This window comes from Gavia stellata, chromosome 6, assembly GCF_030936135.1.
Source record: "Gavia stellata isolate bGavSte3 chromosome 6, bGavSte3.hap2, whole genome shotgun sequence".
NCBI lineage: Eukaryota > Metazoa > Chordata > Aves > Gaviiformes > Gaviidae > Gavia > Gavia stellata.
The window spans coordinates 54,873,525-54,897,449 of NC_082599.1; the positions used below are offsets into that span (position 1 = coordinate 54,873,525).

General features: G+C 39.5%; 1 protein-coding gene across 4 annotated transcripts in view; it reads left to right on the top strand.

The window, feature by feature from the left end:
• Positions 1-23,925, top strand: part of PDE1C (phosphodiesterase 1C) — a 315,948-nt gene that overhangs the window by 170,654 nt on the left and 121,369 nt on the right. The gene's annotated exons all lie outside the window — the stretch shown is intronic.

Consider the following 23,925-nt stretch of genomic DNA (forward strand, 5'->3'; position numbering starts at 1 on the left):
AGTGTTGTCCGCTTTACAGAGTAACTGAAGTGACTTATTAAAATCAAATTAGGTATTGGTCTTATTCTATCATGTCTCTTTGTTAAGTTCACTGAGGGAAACAATACGTGGTTAGAGGCGAACAGGAGGGAGAATAAGAAAAGACAGCAGGCAAAAAAGGAACATAAAGACAGGAGAGGAAAGGAGTTGAGAAGGTCTGTGTGAGGCAGTCAGGATTAGCAGAGACATTTCTTGTCCTTTCTCTAGGTGTTTATGGACAAGTATATGGCCCATTTTTCCAAGACCTTTGGGCATTTATATCACAACGTGTAGTTCCTCCAGCGCTGGCGAGGTCTGTACTCCATCAACTTCTCCAGGATTAGCCTTTTTTTGGGTCTCACTTCCATAACACCAGTGTTGAACAACTGCTCTCCTGAGCTCAACAGTGCTTTTTTCCCCTTCCCTGTATTTATCCCATTCTGGTTTAGCACCCTTCAAGCTTAGAAATAGATGGCTAGTTTTGAGTACAGTTCCATTTGATAAGAAAAAGTGCTTTCTGCCTGCAAGTTTTGTCCAGAAAAACTGAACGTGGGGATGTACACAGAGAATAAATTATACCGAGAGCATCTGTCATTGGAGAATTTTATTAGGAGTGTTGCTGGAGACTGGAGTTACCTTATATTTCATTAAATTCTTTGTGCTTCCTTGAAGTGTTTCTGCATTTAAATTACTCACCAAAAAGTAAAAAACAACAATTACAAAAGTCTAAAACCATTTTCTTGATCAGGTAGATGGCTTAGTCTTGTGTTTGTCTAATATCCCAGGTAGGGTCTCCTCTATCTGTGCAGCTGAACAGAGTCAAGGTGTTATCTCAGTCCTTGTGCTTGCAGGACTCAACATGGAGAAGAAAACCCAGAACTCTCTCCACCATAGCAAACCCGCAGGGCATGTCCACAGCTACATGCTCGCTGTTTGCTTATCATCAACATGACAGGAATCAACGCTGAAATGGAAGCTGCATGGCTTAGCATAGTCCTACATGCCGCTGGTAGAGTATATCATTATTTCAGGCTTAGGTGCGTGCTAACACCTGCATGGCTTCCAGTGTGCTCAGAGAGGCTGATCTCTGAGCAGTAGGGTTGCTTTGTGCAACCCCTACCCTGCTCTTGAGTCAGGCATAACTCTGTTGGTGGAAGGGTCCATTACAATCCATGGTGGTTCTTGGTGTGAGTTGTTTCTCGGGGTTCTTGCCCCAGAGTTTGCATGTTTCAGCTGCTGTTACTGAGGGGGACTCTGTCAGCCCTTTCTGAATTGTGAGAGTCCCTCAGGGTACACGCCTTTGCCCAAAAGGAGCATGCATTTTCCTTAGGAACATTATTCTATTCTTTTAGAAATCAAAGACATAGCATAAAAACATTATTTTTCTGAAAAGAATCTTGGCAGTTGGTTGTGCTTTTAACTCTACAAGACTATTTTGTGAAAGTATTAGTTCATGTAATTAATGGGGTGAATATTTAAATGGATTTGTTTTCTCTCTGTATTTCCATTGCAATGGCAGTGAAGCCATCAATAAATTTGTTTGCGGTAATAGAAAATATTATTCAGCACTTTATGCCATCCATTATTTAGCAGTCATCATTAAAAAAATCCTGTAGTCATTAATAATCTTGAAAGGGCTTGTTATGCTGAAATGTATGGCATTAGAGTACACATTACAGTTACCTTGAAGTCCCAGGCACCAGTATCAATCACTCAGTATCCTGTCGTTACTCAGCAATGGCATAATTTTGTATGTTGACTTGTCACTCCTGCCAGAGAGTGGGTGCATGTGGAAAAATATTTTAATTGCATTTCCAGCATGTGGCAGAGTTGAAATGATGACTGATCAGATGAAGAAAGGAGGAACCTTTGTCTGTGCTGCAATTAAAAACAGCTTTTGTTTGTACTGTATATAAAGAAAGCTTAGTCTTGGAGAGGCTCCAAGTATTCAAAAGGTTTTTGAATGACAGTGTTTCTACCTCAGTCCCAGGAACACTCAAAGAAAAGCAAATTAGTAAAATATGTGATTTAGAAATCAGACTGAAGTCTGAACCCAAACATTCAAGACTCTCTTTACGGGATCGTAGCTGTATCCCAATGCTTAGGCCCTGCTTTTCCTGTCACCTCACTGTTGGTGCTAAAAATGATGAGCCCCAGTGCTGCAAACACACAAATGTGTCCATAGTTTTGCTCACCTGCAAGACCTGGCGTTTGCTTGTTGGGAATCCCGAGTTCGGTGCTGGAGAAGGAGCATTGCCCTTCCCTTCTGATCCCTCTGGCACTGGTGCTGTGTGTTCACATGTACCAGCTCTAGTGTCTGTGCCCCTTTTCTTCTATACTTTTGCCACTTTTGGCAAATGTTAAAAAATAGTTTTTCAGTTATACTTGTTGTTCCTGGTCTAGCTTATCATAGTTTTGGTTCCAAAAGTTTAGCCTGATTCTGTCAAATTCAAAGCTGGATGAACTCCGTTGATATGTAATGCAAAATTTTACCATTTAATCGGGGTAAGGATATTTGTACAATATTATACCCTTGTACAGGCTGTGGAGATAGCCCGCATCTTACACACAAAGATGAGAAGTAACGGTAGTTTTGTTATTGACTGCTGCTGCCCAGACCTCTGAATTGCCCAAATAAACTCCTTTATTTAGCTGGAGAAGCTAATGTTGTGGCAGAAGAGCAGGGTGTGACTGCTCACCCAAATGGAATTTTAATGCTTTCACCTAAGCAGCAGCGTGCCCTAAGGTCAAGCAGAGTTAGGCTTTGCTAAGAAATTAAGAACAAATACTAAACCGTTCTTTATCTGTATAAATAAAAGAGGAGTGGGACTGCTGTACAGTGAAGAGGACGTTGCAGAAAATCTGGGTCTGGCCCTTAAATTGAGACTTTACATTACATTTCATAAGGGTTATGGTGTAGGTGAACAATATACTTTGTTTCCCACTGTAGCAGACCACTGCTCTGGTGGGCTAAATGATTGTGCATGCATGTGAAGTGTTGGTTGTTTCATTGTGCAGATAAATGGCAATGTCTGGGGCTGACAAGATTTACTGACCTAGCCCATGCACAGTAAGTGTTTTCTTTCCCTCACCATTTGAGGAGCCAGAGAGAAGCACAGCTGGAAGAGATTTTCTTTGTCACTTGGCCCACAATTTCTCCTTTTCCATGGCTGTGAAGCCCTCTGGGGAAGGATGACCATGAACTGAAGTTCATGAACTTCAGGAACTGTCCATGTAAGTTGAACATAGGCCGTGGGTCATCGTTTGAAGGGCAGAGTGAGAAGGCAAAACTAGGAAAGAAGGTATGAAATGGGAAATTATCGCTACCAGGGAGATACCAAAATGAATTTAATCTGCTCAGTTTGAACTTAATCCACTTGGTGTGCAGAGACTGGATATTTTCCATATCAGAATACTTGGAGAACTGAAATTCTGACTCTGTTTTCAGAAAGCTGAAATTCCAAATTCAGTGACAGATTCGTGATCGGGCTGCTGTATTAGGGCAGAATTCTGCAATTGGGTTATTTATAGTGTACACTATATCTGTATTTGAAAAAGGGGTAAAAATAGCCTACAGAAATAAATACTTAGTTGGTTTCAGAAATGTACAGGTTTTAGAATGACTTTTGAAAGAAAGAATAGTTGAAGACACAGAGGTAAATGGCAGAAAGGGATGGAATTCAATATGCATTTGCCAGTGGTGGACTCAATCAGACTACGTGACAATATTCTTGGCTACAGAACTAATATTTTAGAAAAATGAGGAATGGAAGTTTTAATCCAGTTAGACTTTGTGAAATCGTGGTGTTATGTGATAAATTATTTTTTAACCTGGAGGACATGGGGACCAAAATTAGAAAAGGAAGGTGGCTGATGGAGAGGCAACAAGAGGATGTGAGGAAGGTTGAGTTACAGGGCGTTTCTACAGGGGTTCCTCACGTTCTTGGGCCTGATATTGTTAGTTAATTTGGCAGATAGAATAGGAAGAACAAAAAAAAAAAAAAAATTACAAACATTCAGAAAGTCCTGTCAGTGCAGAGGAGTGTAGGACAATATAGGAAAACCACTTAATGACTGAGGATGGAGTAATTACAGTGGGACGAAATTTAGCAATGTAAGTGCAAAGTTGGATAACTGTATGTTTAATAACAAGAAAATAGTTCATAATTTTATAATGTGTCAGCGACAGAAGAAGAGAAAGTCTTAGGCCTACTGTTCATTCACATGAAATGAGTAGTAGTGGAAAAGGGCAACTGCCGCCCTAAAAGTGTCAGGCAAGACATTTTAGAGGCAAGATCTTAAAGAAGCCATTGCTCAAGTCCCCACGTAGAGTACTACACCATGCATATTCAAGAAATTTTGAACAAAGGCAGAGAAGAACAGGTAGGTTGAGTGGGGACTAGAAGATCCAGGCTCATTATCCCGAAATGAAAGCTTAGAGTGAATGTGATTGCTGCCAGTAAGTACATCAGAGAAGGAAATGCAAGAGAAGGAGAAGAGCCGCGTGAGCTGATGAACAGTGTTGCTGATATACAGGGTTTTACCTGGCCAGGAATAAGTTTTGGCTGGAGAAGGAATGGTGTTAACCATCACAGCAAAGAGGTTCAGGAAATGCTTTCTCAGAAGGTAATGGAGGGCCAGACGCACAACTAGTTGTCAGATGGGGTTGACTTGTTTGAGAGGGACAATCTGGTGTCTGATTTGATATTTGATAAATTATATGGTTGCTTGTGCCAGCGGCTGACTCTTTTCAGCTCAGTGATTTCTTTCTGTTCTATGTCTACACTGATGTATCTGATTTAGAAAGCAGTTAAGAAGTGGGAAAGCACTGTCACATACAGTGGTGCTACTTCGCTGCTGTAAAAATATTTTCACAACGTAATGATGATTTTGTAATTCCCCGGTGGGGGGATGAAGTGGAGACAGTGGTTTTGTGTACTGTCATCTCCTCTTATTTGGAATAAAATAGTAATGATTAACAAGAAGGAAAATGTGTTTGACTTTCTTCATTATAGCCACAACATTTTCAGTGATGGGAGATAAATGAATGATTACACCTGCTGGAAGCTGTGTGGGCAGAGATTGTTTTGAAACCACGTCTGTCTTATCCATTTATGTGTCGCCACCCTTGGGTATAGCATACAGTCTTTTTCCCTCTGAAGTGGATGCTACGGCTTCCAGCATGCTTTCCTGCCTTAAGGGAGAAGTGCCATTCTCAGTTTAATCTTAATGTTTTTGTACAAGAGCATTATACTATAAAATCCTAATTCTTTGCTATAGCGGCTATCGTCTTGCAATTTAAAACTTCAGAATACAATGAGATAGGGCTATTTCAATAAACTTCATAATCTCTGAGGCATCGCAGTCGGAAATTAATGACTCATTTGAGAGAACTTCCACAGAAAAACACCTCATCACTAACCAATTTCTGGTTAAATACCATTTGAACTGATGGTGTGACTTCAGCTAGACAAAATTTCTGTTCCCATGAGGAAACTCACGGGTTTTACTGGGTTTTTGTTTAAGCATCTATCTGTACAGCCAGATTACAAATTCTCTGACATGCTTAACTGATAACTGTGTGTTCTTTGACCATAGCTGTGTTTCCATAATCCTGTTATGAGTACAGGGGAGTTAAGCCTACATATCAAGAAGGGAATATATCCCTTAGTGCATCATATTAAAAATACGTTGAATGAGAGCAAATTGTGTGCTGTCTATAGGTCTTTTGCTAATGCACCTTCTGGGTATGCAGTTGGACTCACTTGGTAACATGCTTCCTTTGTGTTTAACATTGCAGGTTACATTTAAAGATGGAGTACAGAACCAAGGGTGTTCTTGCACAAATGCGACCATCTCTCTGCGGTTACAGATTGTGATTTCACACTGGCTGGTGAAATATATAGCAGTCACTTGAGGCATTATATTTTCTTTCAAAAATACTTTGACTAGGGAACATTAAAACCTAGTTTTTCAAAATTGGAATACTTTCATTCAGTAATCCCTGTGTAATCTCTCTATCTGGAAGCCACAGGATTGCCCTGAGTCTGAGGGCAGGCAGCTTTGTCCTTACAGTGAAATGCGAGAATGTAGGTTGTACTATTTACAGGAGAGTTGCATGTGCAGCATCCTTCCTAGTGCTCTCATTCGTTTTTTATTGTGAGGTGAGATTGTTCGATTGAATAGTCATTTCTATTGGAGTCGCCAAGTTCCTTGCAGTTTCTTGGGTGGTTATTAGAGCTCTGTGACAAACTGAGTTTTATGATTCAATGGATGGAGCAAAGGAAAGATGAGGAAGGTAAAATACATTTGTTTGTTTTGTTTTCTTGGGAAACATCTTGTTACAATTAACCATTTCATTCTGAGAAAATTGAAAGGACATTTTTCCCACATTCTTTTGCCCGCCCCCCCGCCCCGTTTTTTTTTTACTGCACGTATAATTTGACACAAATCCATGGAAGATCAAGAAGAATGAGCTCAAGCTGGTAAAGAAAAAGGCCATCTGATGACAGAGGGTGGAGCATCTGTCATGTAAAAGGAGAAGAGTTTGTCTTTTCTAAGTGTAAGGAATGAAGATTGAGACAAGATGCAACCAAAGGGTATTAGGGACGTAACATGAGAGAGTAAAACATTTCAGCTAAATGAGAGCTGGCATAAGTACAAATAAGCATAAGGAAACCATGAACTGATTTAGGCTGGAATTTAGAGAATGGTTTGTACGTCCCAAAAGAATGAATGTCAGAAGCAGCTTTTCTGATTGGAGCAATAGAGACAAAAAAAGATATAAATTTTAAAATGAACTTGATAAATTTCTATGCAGGATTGTATGACGAAGTTGCCTATGATAACAGAGAAGTAAGGTAGATGACTGCACATTTCTTGCTATTCCTAGCTTCCTATAAACAATTTTGATTTGAATGGCCATTCTGGAAACAGAATCTATCTGAAAGTTTTACCTAGTTCTAGTGGTGACTGTCACGTTTGAAATAGTGCTGAGTCAGTAGGTAGGTCAGTGACTAAGTGCCCATGGGGCTGGAACACGAATATCGAAGATCGGAAAACTTAACTGCAGGGTGTTATGTAAGGAATCTGGGGGATTTATATTCTTGGGCTAAATAAATAGGTGGTACTTGGCACACTCTGCTAAGGGATGCTGAAGATAAACTGGGATACAGGAATTTATTATCTGAGTAGCAAATGAATGATGAGTGGGGAGAAGCTGCCTTCCCCATGGTTGAAGGAGGTTGATTAGTTGGGAAGTTGAGACTGCATTGCTGAATTGTGATTGATAATAATTTGCTGATAAGGCTCTATGGTGGGACTAGACGACAGTTTTAGGCAGGTCCTGAGAATGGCAAATCATTTAATCTTCAAGGCAAAATAATGTAGTCAGAGAGCCAAATGGAGGAGTGGGCAAGCTTTTTGGTTTGTTCTGTTGTGGATTTAAGTACAGAAGAGGCTGAAGTACGTTTGTATTGAGAAGGTTCAGGAAGAGGAGGGGAAGGGAATGGAGAGAAAAGAGTGGGTCTGCAGGAGAGTGGAAGAAGGAATGTGAGGAACTGGGCAAGCAGAGAAGCCAGAGAAGGTAGCAGAGGTCAACTGTTGGCTTTGTGGCAGAGGAAAAAGATGGGAGAGTTGGGGGGGGAGATGGATGTCAGGGAAGGGACAGATAATTTTGAACATATTCTCTCTAGGGAAACCCCTGAAATCTGTGGAAATGTTACTGGAGCAAGAGGAGGAGGAGACTCGAAGAGAGAGGTGGTAAAAAGGGTAGCTGAGATTACAGGCCTGGAGTTCAATTACACTGGAGAAATTGAGTTATTTACTGTGGGAGATGGCAGGCCAGAAGGAGGAGATGGCCAGTGTTCGCTGGAAGAAGTTGTTTCGATCTGAGATTTCCCTGAGGGATGCTGGATATATCCCAGAGCTGAGATGGAGGACATGGATGTGGGGGTAGTAAGTAAGGACTAGTCACTGGTGGAACGGGGACTGCAAAAGGATAGAGATATCCTATCTTGTGTGAAGACACTTTGCAGAGCTTGTTGTCCAGGATGTAATCATTCTAGATGGATGTATCCTGGTGACAGTGTCTGCATGTACTGCAGGTACAGGTGCCAGACGCTGTCACTCTTTGTTTACCATGAGTAATTGAACATTATTTTGTGCGTTGTTTTTTTTTTTTTTAATTGCCAATTACCATGAGAAAGAATAGTTGAATTTCACCTCGCATGTTGTTTAGTTATGATTAATGTTATACTTGGGATATCTTTGCTAAACTTTTAATTTCATGAATGGCACTTCTCTTCCCTTTATTCTGAAGTGTGAAAGGGAATCATAAACCCTCTGATCACTGCCCAGCCTATAAAATGCAAGTGGAACTTTATGTGATCTCTTCAGTGCGTGGGTTTGATCTCATCTGTGGACCCATTCACACTTGACTTGCCAAAAACAGATTCTTTACTATTTAGCTTTCTCCAAGGAATAATTTTAACCTTATTTTCTGAAATGCCTTTACATGCAGTTTTTGGCAAAGTGACTTTTGCTCTCCAAAGGAGGTGTGCTGTTGCCAGTTTTCACATTTTTTTTCATGAGTTTATTCTTCTACTTTTAAGAAAGAAACAAAAATTTGAGATTTTCAGTCCTCATAGATATAGAAGACTTGATTATCTGGGGATCTCAGGAGTCAAAAGAGAATTAAAATTAAATACATGTTTCATTTTCTGTTTTTTAATCTCCTGAATGTGTTTTGGTCATGGTCACGGCTATTTTCTTGGTGGGAGGGAGCTGAGTGGTCCTTATTTTCAAATACTTTCTGTAAACAATACTTGAATCAGTTCAGAAAGTATCATCTGTTCACATAGAGCAGCTATGAAAGTAAACGTTATCTTCACATGTTGTGAGACCACAAGTAAAACACTAGGAAAAATAAGCCTCTAAATCCCATTCTTCAGTACGTTTATACAGAATGAGGAGATTTGTCCTGACAGAAAATTCTTGTCAGGGTTCTGGAAAATAGTCAGAGTTGACAGATGGTCTACCTAGCTTCAGATGTGTATGTAGACAAAGGGAATTCACTTTATCACAGGGAGGGGGAGGCAAATGGGATTAAAGAACTGCCCAGAAACAAAATTTGTTTTCCATGAAATGGAGTGATTAGTTTTCTTTAGTATATTTTTTATTTGTGTGTTCTTCAAACGTCTGCTCAAACAGAAGCAGAAAATCAAAAGGCCCTGAGACAGACAGTTCTGCCTGGGTTGTCTTGGCTCAATTAAAACCAGAAACTCCGAAGAAAAACTCTCCAGTCCAGAGCTGCAGCATTTGTGGTTGCCAACTATCCCTATTTGGACCATTTTTCCCTTTCTCATCCCCCCTCTCAACTTTCCACTCCACACTTTTTCTGCTCCAGCATTGCTTATTGTTAGCCAGTCTTGAAAACAGTTTTAATTGACTATTTTTTTTAAAGCATGATGCTGCTCACTAATGGGGGATTGTGGTAATAAAGGGAAATGAATCAAGGTAACTGACCCACGTAATGTTGATGAAATACTAGCTGGTCACTCTGATGTTAATGACATTGCAAGATGAGTCTTGGGATCTCTGACATCTTCATGTTTGTCAAAATATTATAGTTGTTATTCATCTGCATTGCTATACTGTCTAATTTCTTTTTATTAATGAAATGTTAAATAGAAACCTGTATTTCTCACATTAGCTTCTGTCTCTATGGAGATTTCTTTTGAACATCACTCAGAAAAAAGCATTGAAGTTTAATGAAAATGAATACGTAAAAAATGTTCATTACTTTTGTGGTACTTAATAACACAGATGTCTTGTCTTTATCACAATTATTTAGTATAATTACATTGAGTACTTGAGATTTCAAGCTTCTGTTACAGCTTTATTCATAAGAATAAAAAGATTTGATACCTGCAGGTCCTAATACCCATGATGTGACTGTATAGTGGAGACTACAATTTGTCCCTGTTCTAACAAAAGAGCACTTGGCTTAGGTACTGGAATTAAATGAATTGAAGCTTTATCTGTATAGTGCATTTATGTGACAAATACTTGAAGATTTGACTTCCCCCATAGGCACCTGTTTAGGAAAAGCTTTTCTCAAACAAGATCCTCTTCAGATCTGAAGACATGCATTCCTTATGTATTTATTTATTTCATGCACGGTAAAAGAGATAGAGAATGGAAGTTGTTTCAGTTTCAGATTTTCATAGTGATTACACCATGCACTCCCTGTTGGGTATATAATAAAAGAAATGAGGCTTTGAGAGACACTCAGTGTTTTTAGCTCCTGCTCTACTCCACAGAAGCAGCAGTAATTCCTGTTGTGTAGAGGGCCACTTTGTTTGGGTCCTTTGAAGAGGCCTCCCAATCTTCAGAAGTATGTGATAATGAAAGTATACATTTTAATATAACCGATTTGAGAAATAAAGGCATCTCTGGCATTTCTGTTCCACTCCCTCCATGCTTCCACTATTTTTCTCATAAGACTTTTCCTTTTGGTATTTTTTCTTTAGTTTTCTTCAAGTTTCCTATAAAGTCTGTCCCATCCTTATTTCTAACCATTCTGCCCAACTCTTCCTCTCAAAATTGTACTATAATGGTATATTTGCTTCACTCTCTGCTTGCTTTTGTTTATTTCTTTTTATTAATGATTTTCTACAGATCCTTACATGTTCATTTCTAAACTGCAGATTTATAACCTGGAGTCTTCTTGGGATAGAATGTCTGGATCACTGCATGGGTGGGGAACTTCCTTTGCTTTACTTCAGCAGACTCTTTCTTCCTGTTCCCTTGCCACTGTGATTGGGACATAATTTGGGATACAAACTGGCAAGACTCTGGAGTACATGAAAATAAACAACTTGGTTAGCAGAATGAAAAAAAGGGCAAGAGATACCCTACCAGGCTTGTGCTTCTGGATAAAATTCCATGTTTCAGCCCATGAGTTTGAATGCTTATTCTTCCTTAATGCTCTGAAAAAATTCTGTAATTGAAATTAAAATGCACGACCTGAGACAGGACTTCTAAAATTGTGTGGTTGTCTTTCTACTTATTTGATTTCCACTGCTGTGATATCCAGGCACTCTGCAGTCTTGTCTTTAGTGCATATTCCAGAGAAGTAGGTGTTATTGTTAGGAGGTAGGTGTTCTCATTCCTATTTTACACATAGTTACTGAGAATAAAGAAATTTAGCTGGCAGAAGCTGCACAATATGTTTAAATGACCTTAAAATTCTAGCCTACAATCACACAGAAAAAAGTGTCAGAACAAGGATTCAGTCTCAGGTTTCATGTGCTTGGGTTATAGTCTAAGGTGTTGGATTATCTTTTTCATTGTAATGAAATAGCATGGTTGTATTTGTGCTGTTACTTTCACTTCACTCAGATAAGATGTATTAGAGAAGAAGGTAGGATGTAAGGATAATATGATAAGGGTAATGAGTAGATTCATTGTGAACAAGAAAAAAAAAAAATCTGGTGCTCAGTTTCCAGTCAGTGTTTCTGTAGGCTGGGTTGTTAAAACAATATGAAATCACTTTTTACTCACAAAAACCTGATCTTGAAGTTATGCGAATTTGATCTGAGTCGACTTTGTTGAACGATGTGCTGGAAAGGACATTGAAGACTTGACTTGAGAATTTTGGCACTTCCTTCTGGTTGTCAGGCTGAAAACACCATGTGAAGAGCTGTCCTTACAACCTTCTGTCCATTTTCTTTAGATGCAAAACTAAGGGGAAAAGGGTGGAAAGTTAGCAGTTGCTTATTTCTTTTTTTAAACTTGGTTAAGCTTTGTGTAATCGTCAAAATTTAAATGGTTCATATGGTTTACCTGATCTCTGGTTTGTGTCAGTGGTATTTCATCTGATCCTGATCTCATTCCCATAGAAGAAGCTGTCTGCTTACTCCTTGTGCTCCTGGATTGAGCTGTCTTCATCAATTGTGCTGGAAATTATTTCTGGGGGAATAGGAGAAAGGGTCTGCTTGTAAAAGTCTGTTGTGCTTCTGTTGTATTTTGCTATTTTATTACTGTTATAGTTTCCTTTATAGTCAATACATTTATTCTAGCTTTAGGGAGATTATAGATTCAGAGATATTTCCTCTGTTTAAAACAAGGAAAGCCTCTAGAATCAGACTTACATTTTTTGAGTAGGTCTGTTTTACCTTTCAGTAAAATTCAAGGCTGACCCACTGTAGAAGTCTTAGGAATGGTATATGCGCAAGTATCAGCATGTCTACTGTTGAACACAGCGTAGATACTTTTGAAAGAATGAGCTAGGGTTTTCCACAAAATGGAACAATTGTGGTGAAAAATACAGAGAAAGGAAAAGAAACGCTTTAAAAATGCACGCAGAAAGAGAGTTTTTTCTTTGCTTTGCTAAATAAATTCTTAAGCTGAGTCCATGCTGCCTCTTGCTTGTCATCACAAGGTCACGCCAAGATGAATAGAAGTGTCAATGAATCGAGCATAAGGGCAGAGATGGGCATTCATTTAGTCTTCAGCCTGTGACAAGGCACGTACCTTTGCAAGAAAACATGATTCCTAAATTAAATAGCAATGGGACTGTATGTATGCTATCTTCCAAATTACTGAATTACAGAACCTTGTATGTTAGTGGTTTTAGGGGCTAAGTTGCGATTGGTGGCTATAATAATTGAAAGGCCAGGCAAGGTGAAATGAAGCAACAGAAGGCTTGTCTAGAGGCAATAACAGTGAGAACTTAGGAAAGTTCTCAAAACCCAGGTTGTGCAATTTTTTTGGCTATCATAATAATAAAATAGCGAAAAGATACATTTTGAGGAAGAAGATGGTTTCACCTTAGCCATGATTCTGTGAAGAGTGAATGAAAAATGCTGTTTTATGTTGTGTTCACCTACATGTCTGACTTCTGATGTGATGTACATCTGTAAGTCTAGATGGAAGGTTCAGGAGCAAAATACAGCTTATTCAGCTGAATACAGGCATCTTCTCTAGTCTGTTTTCAGAAGGTTGATGTTCTGGTGATTATATTAGGTGGGAAAAATGCTCTCTTGGACAAAATGTGCTGGCCTTCCTTATATTGCTGAATACCAGGTGGACTCGGACATGTGGGCTTGGGGGAATCACCTCCCACCTTTTTTCAGAGCTGTTATTTATGTCAGTCAGGGGTCTTAAAATGCCACTCAGATGATGGACCACAGGGAGGGGCCACGCTGCCCCTGAGGGAGTCACACTGCTGGTCTCCTGCTGTCTTTGGTCAAACTGGATTAAAAAAGGTAGGACCTAGCCATGGAGTTGGAGTGCACCATACTCTATGTGTGGACACGAGTAGTCTATTTTCCATTCAGGTTGCTCTAGGGCAGGCTCCGGTGGAGGCAGAGAGGAGAGGGGAGGACACAGCACTGCCGAAACGCTAGCTGTGGGGTACCCAGTGTGTTTGCAGTCCCACATTGCTGCTGCAACAAGACCAGGGAGAAGCAAGCGGCATCCGCGGGTGGGGAGGTGGAAATGAAGCAGAGGACAACAGTTCTTAGGAGATAATTTATTAGATGTCTTTGACCCTTTTTCTCCTGGTTCTTGAACGGTTAGTGAACAGTGTGATTTGTGCTCGTTTGTTCATTATTTATAATAAGTAGTTGAATGGTTTGTATGAGGATACCAGTCTGTGGTTTTGCTTCTGAATGACTCACCAGAATTACTGCTTGGAGAGGTGTTCACTGCTAATAACGTGCTATTTCTTCTGGCTCACCAAGGGCATGGTGTTGTTTTTCACCCCTGGACTGAAGGACTTCCACATCCTTCCAGATGATGCTCTTCTCAGGACCCCATATTCAAATACTCATATGTACATACCATCATATCAATGCTTTTCCCTTTATTTCCCTTTTTCTTTTTTTTTTAAATATCCTACTGAACAAGCATTTTTTTTCCTTGTAGATGTGCACCAGAACTGAAAAGAGTTCAGAAATATTATCTGTTTCAACAACGGTTCATGACTTTTTTTTTTTTTTAAAATAATTTGGTTTTGCGGTGCTTGCCTTGTGCTAGTAAGTTATTACCAAACAGCTTTTTATGCAAGGAGTAAATGGTACTTCACAGATAGCTCCTCTGGGGGTGGAGGATGGGAGGCTATTTTGATCCCATTTATCAAATAGCTTGTAGCTTTCATTTCAAGGCAAAGACAAATTACTGAGAAAAGAAAGCACATTCTCACCTAGAGATCTATTTAGCAAATAAAAATGAAAAAAAAATGTTCTACAGGCTTGATGCTTTTGCCTGCCCTTGTTAACAAGGATTATTTTCCCTTTAGCAAGCAATTATTAGATAAACATATTCTCTTGCTGTTTGAGAAGATCTGTCAAAGTCTATTCCTTTATTATGTTCACAGGAACATTTCTGTGGATTTTTCTGAGAAACTTCCTATTTCCTCTGTCATTAGAAAGAGCAGCAAACAGCACTTTTTACATCTTCCTCAGATACTAATTGTCTGTTTCTTTCCTCAAATTAATTTTACATACTTCATTGACATCTGCAAAAGTATTCCTGATTTACACAATTATGAGCGAGATGTGAATTAGAGCCTAAGGAAATAGATTTTTGAAGCTGGAGAGAGTTGTGATACAGCAATTAAATTCAGTCGTTCAAAATTTTAATTAAAATGTTGACTTTTATATTATTCATTGTCTTGGCTACTTCACAAGTCACTTAATTTCCATGTCTTCCCTCCCCCCTCCACCACCCAATTTTTATAGTCATATGAATGTTCCTAATATGTCCACTTACCTTATAGAAACATTCTCAAGATTAATTTTTCTAGAGCAATTAAAGTAATTAATTTCTAAGTCCTTTTTTTAAGAGGTACTATGCCTCCTTCCCTTTATTTCATTTTCCCAGAGGTTAACATTGGAAATAGAGTGTCAGAAACAGGTTACCAGTTGAGCAAAAGGGACTGCTTTTTTTCATCACTGTAATATACTCATATCCGCTTCTATTAGCCCACTACTCACGGGTTACCAATGCACCACTTCTCACTGTGCCACGGGTCAGGGAATTCTCGTGACTTCCCTGGCCCTTTTGTTGAGCGTTCCTGGGCGTTTCTCTTTAGGCTGTCCTCCGCAGCCGGTGCTGTGCAATCACAGAGATTGCTCTAGTATCCTGAAGCGTGGACCTGTGGGGTTATAATTAGATTTTACTTGGTGATTTTGTTTCACTGAATATATAAATAAAAAAGCATGAGCAATTGCTTTGCTGTAAGCCCAAAGGCTTTGACCAATATGCAATGGTATAGCCGACTGCTCATTAGCTGATGTGTATGCTTCATGCAGTGCCAGTCATCATGCTATTAAGCAAGCTTTGAAAATGCAAGTGTCTTTTATTTCCACTAGTCCCTGCAAGCTGCAATTAATCAGGGGCTGTTTGGAAAATGCTAAAAGCTTTGCTCTTGCAGTTTTACTTTTGCACTTCCCACATCTCCCTCTCCCTCCTTCCCTGGCTCCCAGCAGCTCCATAGGGAACGAGGTCTGTTGAGAAGTAGAAGTGAGTCATTTCTCTCAGCAAGTGAAATATGCCTCCCATTTCTCCCAGTCTTCTGTTGAAGGATTTATTTTCTATTTCAGCAGAAGTCTGCTGAACTTGAGAGCCTTTGGTTTCCGACTGATGCAGGGGTCTAGAAGGGTTCACCACAGTGTAAGCTCGAGTACTGCAGGGCTTTAAAAAGTGATTTGGAAGGAGGCTGATGAAAGTTAAAATGATAAAATTTCCTTTTTTACAAGCAGGGCAAACTGCAAATCCAAAACCTGCCTTTGGCTGCAGCTTTAATCTAGTAAATGTCACTCAAAGCAGCATTTCCTATTTTGCATCAGAGGGAGGCTCAGGTGAAAAAGAACCAACTTTTTTCATGCCAGCTTTCATACCACCAGAGGAAGGCTCTTCCTCAGTCTCAGGGGTCCCAGCTAGCTGGGGAATCAGGATAGGGAGCAGCCGAGGGAAGTGGCACATGTCTGAAGAGCTGCTGGTCTCACCCTTCTGCCCACGGGTGGTGGGAATGGCTGTCTTGTGTCCTTGGGGCCAGAGACTCCAAGAGGTCTTTGGTCCTGATGCTTTTAGAGAAAAAGATAAATCTAGGCAGAGGGTAAAACTGGTATAAAAACCCTATTAGCCCTTCCCTGTTCTATTTCACTCCTTAGTGGTGTGCGAGAGCCTGGAATTTGTGAGCATGAGGGGTCTTGGGGGGAGTCAGTTGACTGTGAGGAAGAGGGATTTGGGCCGGGTGGTATTTTATGCACCAGCGGCCAGTGAGCTGCAATGGTATGAACTAGAGGAGAACTGGCTGAAAAATGTGGGATTTTGATAACTGTGGCGACTGCCAGAGATACTTGAAGAAGTACATTTCTTTCTGTCATATGACATTCGCAATGTGTAACGCACTAGCCATGCCTCCGCTCCACCAGCTTTACCTGGGGATCTAGGTGATACAAGGAGTTCAAGAAGGAAACCTTGAAGTTTCAAGCACAGTGCCAAACCTGCCATCTTTTTATTGACGTGACCAATGATCCAGGTGTTTTAGTAGCAGCAGTTCTAGGAGAACAGGCACGTTATATAGCCGACTCTGTGAAAACAGCAGGCGGTGTAGATCCCAGTGTGGAAATTGCACTAGTTCTGTATCCAATTATATAAAGGGAGAGATTTTTGAGCGCCAATCAGTTGCTTATCAACCACATTAATTACACCTTTTGTAATCAGTTCTTCTGTATTTTCATAATGAATTCTTACTCATTGCTGAAGATACTGTTAGGTGGGTTTTTCTGATTTCCCTTTGGGAAGGATCAGTTGTGGAATGTGTTGTTTTTCTGAAAAATAAAATGGGCATGAAGATATTTCCAAATGGCCAAAATTCAGAGCCTGCTCTTCCTCTCTGGCTGCTTTTTTGAAGTTTTTTAGACAAGCCTATTGTTCCCTCTGCACTATCAGCTTGGTCCATCAGGTATCATCCTCTAAGTTGCCAGTCAACAGAGTATGTGCTGACTTGTCCATGGACTGGAACGTCAACTGACTGGAGCTACAGGTATTGGAGGGGTTTCAACTCTCAATAACTGACCCACTTTATTCTAGACACCTCACACAGTTCAAGGCAAGGAACTCTCGGGTTGCTGATACCATTGTTTTACATCTTGCTGCAGTCATCTCTGTGTAATAAATCTTTTTTGAAGTAAAGATAGAGTCAGGGTGTCAAACAGAGTCAGTGTTCAATATCACAGTGGAGGGAATTCATTCTACCAAGAGCTAATGAACTTGGCATAAGTGATGATAGCTTTTGTGTTACAACTGCCTTGTCACTGGGGATTACAGTTTGAGCCACATATATCCTACTGTTCACTTGACATGATATTCTTGAGGAAGCATAGGTTACTGGAGTGCATAGTAAGAGTTAGGTATTACAAGTTGTATAGGTAAGGGTTTACACTTAATTGTTGCTGGTGCTGTCACAGGCTAGATTACCACTCACCTTCTGCTCAAGCACTTTTTTTATTAAAAAAGCCCAACGAACCAAAACCAACACAAACCTCAAACATAGCAAGGGGTTAATAATGTCATCCTGAGACAGCTAATTCCTTAGTAATACTCATAAAGTCTGGCCTCTCGGCAGCTGAGGAGATGAGGACCTGGATCCCCATTCTGTATTTCTAAGATGATTAAAATCACCTCTGTACTGCATTTTTCTGTCATGTTCCCTGCTTAGGGAGGTGCAGAGATTCCTTTTAAAAGACAAGATCTTCATAGTTTTTTTCTTGGTTTTCATTAAGATATTTCCTAATGAAAGATTCTTTGCTAAAAAGTCTCTGAAAGAGGTGAAAAGATTTATTTTAGGGGTTTTCTTTTAATCCTGGGACCTGCTCCTTAACCCAGGAAAGTCACTTGCATACCCTCCACTCTGAAAGATTGACTCACCAGCACCGTCTCATTGAGGTCAGTGGCTGCCTCATGTTTCCATGCCGATGCACCCTCCTGGATCGGGGTCAGCAGGGACCAAACAGCCTTGGGAGGTGGAAGGATTCATTCATCAGCCAAGGGAATTGCAACAGGAAGCAATTGGGGGCCAGTTAGTGGTAAGTCTGCTCTATTGCATGATCAAAAGTACTAAGCTATTGGCTTGACGTAAACTGCGTGTATGGAGAAGATTTTTTCCAACCTTTCCTTTTTTTCTTTTTTTAAAATTAATTGTTGATTTTTGTCTAACACTTCAAAACTGAATGGGTAATATGTAATATGAAACCAGGTATCTCTCTAAGGGAGATACAGAATTTAGAGAAAGGAAAAGAAATGTTAGGTTAAATCTGTGCTCACACTTGCCTTAATCCGGTGATTTCAGTGGTGTCCTTCTGTTCTCTGATGATTTGTGGAATAAACAGTGTTTCATGTCGTGGATAACTCCAGCTCAAAGCTGGGACATGCTGGTTTTAATAAAATGCGTCTAATCCTTAGAGCCATTTAACATCTGGAAAGCAAGTTGTTAAAAACATAAAGCACATCTAATCCTGTGAGCTGCTCAGAACCTAGAAGAGGAGCTTTTTCTTTATGGAGTGCTTTAAAGCCACAGCTAGGACATGAACTGCTGAGACATTTAGTCTGGTGTGCTATTCAGGCTGTCAGGGCTGTCTACCAGGTGCTGAATGAAAAATTATGATAGCATTGCCTATCATGTTCTTCATCTAACATATGCATAACTAATATATATTTAGAGACAAAGAGTGACAATGAGAGCAAGAATATATAAGTATTCTTCTTAAGAATGTGTAAATACAAAATGCAAGAATATATGAATATGCACAATGAAGATTTTCGCTGTATGTATATTATTTTCCTGGTTAATGAAAAGGACCTTGATGATCTCAGCCATATATTGGTAATCTGTGGATTCAAGAAAATTGACCCATTAGTTGGCTGGCATGATATTTTTTGTTCTTACACTAGCAAAGAGCTAAAAAGCAGCTTTATTAAGCAGCAGAACCACTAGATTGTTGGGTTTTTTCTTCCTCAAATAACGCTAAGTAGAAGTGAAATAACATTTTGTTATATCACTAGCCAGTACTTATATATATGTTGTTGTACTGGGCTGGTATTTCTCTGCAACGTATGTATGACAACCAGAATGACGTGAAATATTTGTTTTTAAAAAGCTGTATTAGTGAAACCAAAACGTTTTCATGAACTCAAACTCCTTCAAGCTACTTACAGTCAAATTGGCAAGCTCAAATATATAAGTCCTATCCCTAGTTTTTGTGAAGTGTCCGTGGTTTTGCAATATCACCTCATTAAATCTTTACAACAGAAGCTGCCATATTCAGACTTCTGAGTATCTTCACATAGAACCCGCTGGTGTAATATTAATGCAGTACAGAGATATTGGAACCATTTCTCACCAGGCTTGAAACCCAAAGAAACTGAACGAATACTTGGGCAGATTTTCTAGTGCATTTTAAAAGATGAGCTCTCTGTCACAGGGGTCGAAGGGACACTGATGTCAGGACTAGATTGTGCAGGCATCACCCTACATCATTGTAACCACAGCAGCACTGCCAGCGTGGCTGATCTGAGTTTTATTGTCTGCCCAGTGGCAGAGAGCCAAGGATGTCTTGACAGCTAATGAAGAAAGGCACTTGTAGAGGTGGCTTCTCAGTCCTATTTTAGCCACACAAAATGCTCCATGGGCTTAAAATCTTTCTACATGGTTTACAAAGGGTGTGTGAAAGTAACCAGTCTCACAACTCAGGAGACTCTGTAACATCCCTAAAGTTAGGTAGGAGAAATATGGCCCATAGACATGAGTGAAGTGGCAACAGCCACACCAAATGCAGCAGGCTTAACTTACTGAGGAGTTAGGGCCCATTGGATAATTACAAATACCTCCTCTTTCTCATTCTCTTTCCATCTTCTTCTTTCCAGTGAGAATTTTTTGTTACTTCTTTGGGACCTTGAAGTTATCATGTTTTCATCTCTGCTGGCAGTGGTATTGATGGGATTAGAAAGTACATTAATGGTTGTTTCATTAGGCTGTGCAAATAAGATATTAAATAATGTGCTCTATTAAACCTAGTTATTAGCAAAAGCTTGCTGTAGTTACTCATTTAATCAAATCTGTTAGGAATTTGTGTTCTTGTTTGTCCAAACAGACAATCTGGTCAGAAAGTCAATTAATGAGCATTTGCTCCATTATAAGAGAGCCTTTCTTCATTTTTAAAAAACAAAATCAATTTGTGTCAGATTGGTTTTTGAAATGTGATAGTGACAATGGAGTTTTTCAGAACAGGAAACTAGAGGAGGGAATATCTAGAGCTTGACATCAGTTTTGCCATTGATTTGCTAGGTGACCTTAGGCATGTCGCTTTTCTCTGGGAAGTATTTCTAAAAACAGTGCTGTCAAATCTATGGTTGTCTCAAAGATTTATGTACCATATCTCCTATCAAATAGGGAAAGTAGTTTATCTGTCAATCCTGGAAAGTCAACCTTGGTTCTGAAATTCCAGCGGCATCTGAGTTGTCGCTGATAGTTAAGCTTTTGCGGGATGATTTAAACCCATATTCGCACCACTGCAACCACACCGTTTGCAAAGACTTTTGTATACAGGTAATGACTGTAAGTGTCCAAGGTAACAGAGAGGAGAGGAGGACTGTGTGTCTTTTCTCTTCCACTTCTTTGACTCTGTAGAAATTACAGGAAAACTGTAGCTACGTGTGTATGTGAAAAGCAATGGGTTGCATTCTGCCCTGACCAAAGTCAATGCAAGCGTTGCTGTTGCTGTTATTCATATCTTGTATCTGTGAAGACAGACACTATCATGGAGATGGTTCAGAGAGAAGATGATTTTTAAACAGTCTCCCTTCAGTGCTGACACACATCTTCAATTTACCTGCTCCTTAGTGGTGAGATGATTCAAAGACTATCTGAGAGTGTTTTAAGCTTACTGTTTGGAAATGCATTATGAGTTTGAAGGTTGTGTGAAGTTCTGTGTGGTGCTGCAGAGCACAAGCTTGAGACATGTCAGTGGGCAACAAAGTGCACAGTAAGGTGTATGGAGCTGGTGAAGCTTCTCTGGAAAGGTGCAGTTTTGCAGATACGCTGAAACCAAGACGCTTGAAATTTCCTGTGTCTTTATAAAATAAAGGGACTCCTTATTAGTTAGAATTGTAGTTAAAGCTTTTTTACCCAAATTGAAATATATGGTGACTTCACCGTGGACAAATGTTAGTTGTTAATTGTATGTAAGAGCTGCTTGTTAACACTATTGTGAGGTTAAGAAATCGAGAAGCCATAAACTTGATAGGATCCAAAACCAGGATTATCCACTTATCTCAATAATGAAAACCTCTACAGTTATATTAGGGAGGATAAAAAAATGCAGAAGACATAAAACTCTTGGTGAATGGAGTCAAGAAGCAACTTCCCTCACATACACTTTATTCTCTGTCAGTGAAAGCATTGATTATGCATGTTTCTATATTATAACTGTCTTGGCTAGTATGGAAGTAGTTATATAGTCTTAAAAGCTTGTTCATCTTCTGCATTTGCACAAGTGGACGTGTTTGCTTTCCAGAGAGTCACAGAATGGTTGAGGTTGGAAGGGACTTCTGGAGATCATCTGGTCCAAACCCCTGCTCAAGCAGGGCCATCAAGAGCAGGCTGCCCAGGACTATGTCCATATGGCTTTTGAATATCTTCAAGATAAAAGATTTCTTTAATGAATTTTACAAGTACCAGTGAAATTACAGCATGAAGATGTGAGAACTACTTGTCTTAGCAGTAAAACATCTAGCTGCAGCCAAAGATGATGGCCACAGCACAGATTATTATGGCAGTCTCTCTGTTCCTGCAAAAGTCAGGGCGTTCAGAAGTAGAAATTTCTGTAATACTGTTAAATGGACCCTTTTGGTCTTTGCTTTCTAGTAGACATTAAAAAACGCACACCAAACTAAAGGAGTGATGTAACTGCTCATGGCAGTGGATAAAATGTTCTTATTACATTGAAAATAGAAGGCACAGACATAGCCATAAGAAAGTGAACACTGTATATAACACCATATCTTACACTAATGTCTACAACATGATTTGCAAAATCTCCTTTTATAGCAATTTAGCTGTAGAGTTCACAAAACCCTCCACACAGGATGCTTCTCTCTGTTGAACGACTGAAGAAGCTTTATAGTCTTGTCAAGACACCTTGGGACTATTCAACATACCGTGTAGTCATTTCTCACTCCTAAGTGGAGCAGGAATAACTTCATGGCAGTCAGTGAAATGACACAAATAAAGCTCATGATGGGAAGAAGAGAACCAGGCCTATTTTAGTATGATTTTATGGATCTCATTGCAAACAGTACCTCAGTAATGCTGGCATCAAAAGTTGTTACCCTTTCTAGTATTTCATGTAGGAGGCAAGGGAATGTATCAGTGAATCCCAAAGCTTTCATACTGAAGAATCCTTCCAGGCTGAGAATAATGTTTCTGGTTATGTTCTAAATACAGACATGGTTTAGGCTTCTGCACTTGAAAGTAATCTAAGACCTTGTGTCATAAAACAATCTTGTGACCATTTATGATAATCACTAGAGAAGCTGACACTTCTCTGGTTTGTGGAAAAACTTTGTTATCAACTATGGATTGTACCTGAAATCCAGAAATGGCCTTTTCTTTGTCGCAGAAAAGTCTGACCTGCTTCTGTGCCTAGTAAAGAAAAAAGTATTCTACTTCTCTCTCACTTGTGTTTTGTCAAGAAAAAATGCTGAAATAATATGAAGACCCATAAATTCTCCTGAGAGGTCATCTCTGGCCTTCGCATATATGGAATTGGGATCGTCTAGGGGTTTTGACCACAGAGAATATGAGATAGAGGAATAAAAGGAAGCTTCATACTTGGTCTCATCAGCATATGTCAGAATCAGCTTTTCACTATATCTTCTCTTCACCCTTCTCTAAGGAAATATGTAGGCTGGAGTTCTCCAAAATTGTTTTAGAAGAGAAGGGAGAGAAAAGATGTTGCATGGAAGAGAGTTGGTTTTCAGCTCTGATATTTGAAGGCAAAAAAAGTCTAGGACAATACATACATAGAACAATACTGCTGAAAGTCTTTTTGTAGAGCCAAGCACCAAGAAGTTAGGAATGCCAGCTATATTTTTCTATACAATTGTACTTTTTGTCTTTTTGTATGTGCCCATTATTATTTTCAATTGCATGCTGACAGGAACTTAAAATCTTTTTGTCATAGTCCTCCCTCATTCTGTAAACAGGCGGTACAGCTGAATTTGAAATGAAAACTTTCAATTTTTCTATCACTTCCTTTTTGTGGGTAGGATAAAATTATGAGTTTATATAAAACTATATCCTAAGCCTAAAAAAGAAATGAAATTCCTCTGATATTAAGGCCTAATTTCTACTTATTATTAAAAGATATATATTGAATGGGCATAGAAAGAAGCTGCTGTACACTGAAAGAACAGAATGAATTAGTGAGTTTTTTGGCTTTGTTTTGGCTAAATTTCTTTATCCTATCCTTAGCCTGACATCTTTCATCTGAATATCTGCAAGCACTTGTAGGTTTTATGATGAGACTCCTACCTTATCCTGATTTCATCTGGGTCTTAGATGAAAATGTTCTCACTTCTTCAATTAGTCTTACCATGCGCTATGAATTGGCAATTCAATGAGTAATCTTACGAGAGAAAGGACCACAAATTTACTTCCAGAGACAATCTTTTATTAGTGTACGGCATCCTAGCTGCCCACAACTCAGTTCAATTCTTTCTGCTCATATTGTATGTGTTGTATGTATAAACATAAACTGCCAATTTCCAGGTCTTCCTGCATAGTAACTTTGGCTAGATCTAAACTTAAACCTAACAAAAGCAAGAAGGGCATAA